We start from the raw sequence: 3,417 nt of genomic DNA, 5'->3' as shown, positions 1-3,417 counted from the left end.
TGTATCACGTTTATTGATTTGCGGATATTATACCATCCTTGCATTCCTGGGATAAATCCTACTTGATCATGGTGTATGATCTTTCTGATGTACTGCTGGAGCCGATTTGCTAGAATTTTGTTGAGGATTTTGGCATCTATGTTCATGAGGGATATTGGCCTGTAATTCTCTTTCATTGTGTTGTCTTTATCTGGTTTTGGTATTAGGGTGATGCTGGCTTCATAGAAGGAGCTTGGAAGTGTTCCTTCCTCTTGAATTTTTTGAAATAGTCTGAGGAGGATAGGTTTTAGTTCTTCCTTGAATGTTTGGTAAAACTCTCCTGTGAAGCCATCAGGCCCCGGGCTTTTGTTTGCCGGAAGCTTCTTGATGACTGCTTCAATTTCGTCCATAGTTATTGGCCTATTGAGCTCTTTAGATTCTTCTTGATTGATTTTAGGAAGGTTATATTTTTCTAGGAATATGTCCATTTCCTCCAGGTTGTCCAGTTTGTTGGAATAGAGTTGTTCGTAGTATTTTGTAACAATCCTTTGTATCTCAGCGGGGTCTGTTGTTATTTCACCTCTTTCATTTCTGATTTTGTTTATTTGGGTCCTCTCTCTTTGCTTCTTGGTGAGCCTGGCTAGAGGTCCATCAATCTTGTTTATCCTTTCAAAGAACCAGCTCTTGGTTTTGTTGATCTTTCGTATTGTTTCTTTGGTCTCTATGTCATTTATCTCCGCTCTGATCTTTGTTATTTCCTTCCTTCTGGTTACAGTGGGCTTTTCTTGCTGCTCTTTTTCTAGCTCTTTGAGTTGTAGGGTTAAGTAATTTATTACCATTGATTCTTGTTTTTTGCAATAGGCTTGTAGAGCTATGAACTTCCCTCTCAAGACTGCTTTCGCTGTGTCCCAAAGATTTTGGATTGTTGTGTTTTCATTGTCATTTGTTGCCATGATGTTTTTTATTTCTTCCTTGATCTCTCTGGTGACCCAGTCATGGTTTAATAGCATGCTGTTTAGTCTCCATGTGTTTGATTTCTTTGGATTGTATTTATTGTAGTTGATTTCCAGTTTAATGCCACTGTGATCTGAGAAGACGCTTGATATAATTTCTATCTTCTTGAATTTGAAGAGACTTTGCCTGTGACCCAGCATATGGTCTATCTTTGAAAATGACCCATGTGCACTTGAGAAGAATGTATATTCTGTGGCTTTGGGGTGAAATGTTCTAAAGATGTCAATTAATTCCATCTGGTCTAGTGATTCATTTAGGATTGCTGTTTCTTTGCTGATTTTTTGTTTAGAGGATTTGTCCAGTGGTGATAGTGGGGTATTAAAGTCTCCTACTATGATTGTATTGCTATTAATCTCTCCCTTGAAATCTTCCAGGAGTTTTTTTATGTATTTGGGTGCTCCTATATTGGGAGCATATATGTTTACCAGAATTATTTCTTCTTGTTGGATTTCTCCCTTTAGTATTATGAAGTGGCCTTCTTTATCTCTTGTTATGGCATTTACTTTGAGGTCTATTTTGTCAGATATAAGTATTGCTACCCCAGCTTTTTTTTCATTTCCATTTGCCTGAAAGATATTTTTCCATCCCTTCACTTTCAATCTGTGTGAGTCTCTTGTTCTGAGGTGGGTCTCTTGTAGACAGCATATATATGGGTCGTGTTTTTTTATCCATTCAGCTACTCGATATCTTTTGATTGGAGCATTTAGTCCATTTACATTTAAAGATATTACTGAAAGGTATTTGTTTGTGGTCATATCTATTTTTGTGTCTATATTCCTTCTTACCTGTTTATTTCTTCTTTTTACAGTATTCCCTTTAGCAATTCTTGCATTGCTGGTTTGGTGGTAATAAACTCCTTAAGCCTTTTTTTATCTGCAAAGCTCCTGATTTCCCCTTCAATTTTGATTGATAGTCTTGCTGGATATAGTATTCTTGGATTCAGTCCTTTGCTTTGCAACACTTTGTATACCTCCGTCCATTCACTTCTAGCTTGTTGTGTTTCTGTTGAGTAATCATTTGACAATCTGATGGGTGTTCCTTTGTAGGTAACTCTCTGTCTCTCTCTTGCCGCCTTTAAGATTCTCTCTTTATCATTTATATTTGCCATTGAAATTATGACATGTCTTGGTGTGTGTCTTTTGGGGTTGATCCTGCTTGGGACTCTCTGTACTTGCGTAACTTTTATCTTTCCCATATCCGGGAAGTTTTCTGTCATTTATTTCTTCAAATAGATTTTCTAATCCCTGCTGCTCTTCTTGTCCTTCTGGCAGCCCTATTATACGCATGTTACTTCGTTTCATGTTGTCCCGAAGCTCCCTTAGGCTTTCCTCCTGCTTTTTAATTTTTTTCTCCAATTGCTGTTGAGATTGAGCTTGTTTCTGTACCTGATCTTCTAACTCACTAATTCGGTCCTCTGCTTCTTGTAGTCTACTGTTGAAACTTTCCATGGTGTTTTTGATTGTAGCTATATCACTTTTCATTTCTTCCTGATTCTTGCATAAGTTGTTGATTTTCTCATCCATCCGATGTATAAATTCCACGACCATTACTCTAAACTCCTTTTCGGTCATGTTGCAAGCTTCAGTTTCACTGATTTCCTTTCTTGGCGACTCCACATTTTCTTTCCTCTGTGAGTTATTTCGTTTCCCCATTCTGGCTATCACCAGAAAGCTCAAGCTTCCGTTTGCGTGGACCTGGGCCGTGTGCTGTGGGGACTTCACTCCACCCGAGTTTCACTGAAGTGCTCTGACACTAGGACGTGTGGCTGCCTTTGGTTGGTGGGAACCAGACTTGCCCAGGGTCAGTGTCCCCAGTGTTCCGTGTGGTCTCGTGTGCACACTTAGATTCAGGGGCCCTGTCTGCACCACACTGTTGGTATGTGCCGAAAATGAGATCCTTAGCAAGTGCCAGGAGTCAGAGTTTCCCTTTGTCTGCACCAAGACTAGAGTGTCAGAGTCTCTGTTGCCTTGTGCGGTTTCTCGTTGAGACTCAGGGTCCCTATGTGTGCATGCACCAACAATTGGGGTCGCTGGCTCTTAGTGTGAATGCGCTGTGAGTCAGGGATCCCAGGCAGCTGTGTCCGGCGTGCCAAATTCCCTGAAGTGGAGCTGCGACCTGTGTGTGCTCTCTCTGCTGAGCCAAACCGGCTAGGGCGCACACTCTTGATTTCCTGAAGGTGAGCTGGCTCCGTGCACTCTACTGGAGTCCCGGAAGGGGGGCGGAGTCTGTCCTGCGCGCCAAATTCCCCCAAGGGAAAGCCCCTCTGTGCAAGCACTAAGATTCCCTGAAGGGAGAGCTGTGACCCGCAAGCCAAATTCCCCCAAATTCTCCGAAGGGGTGCCCTCTGTGCGCACTGACAGATTTCCCCAACAGGGAGCTGATTCTCTCCTGTGCGCTCTCGCGCGCGCCAAATTCCCTGAGGGG

The sequence above is a fragment of the Eptesicus fuscus genome, chromosome 9 (assembly GCF_027574615.1).
Source record: "Eptesicus fuscus isolate TK198812 chromosome 9, DD_ASM_mEF_20220401, whole genome shotgun sequence".
Classification (NCBI taxonomy): Eukaryota; Metazoa; Chordata; class Mammalia; order Chiroptera; family Vespertilionidae; genus Eptesicus; species Eptesicus fuscus.
The sequence above is the reverse complement of the archived record's forward strand: the minus strand, read 5'-3'. Positions refer to the sequence as shown.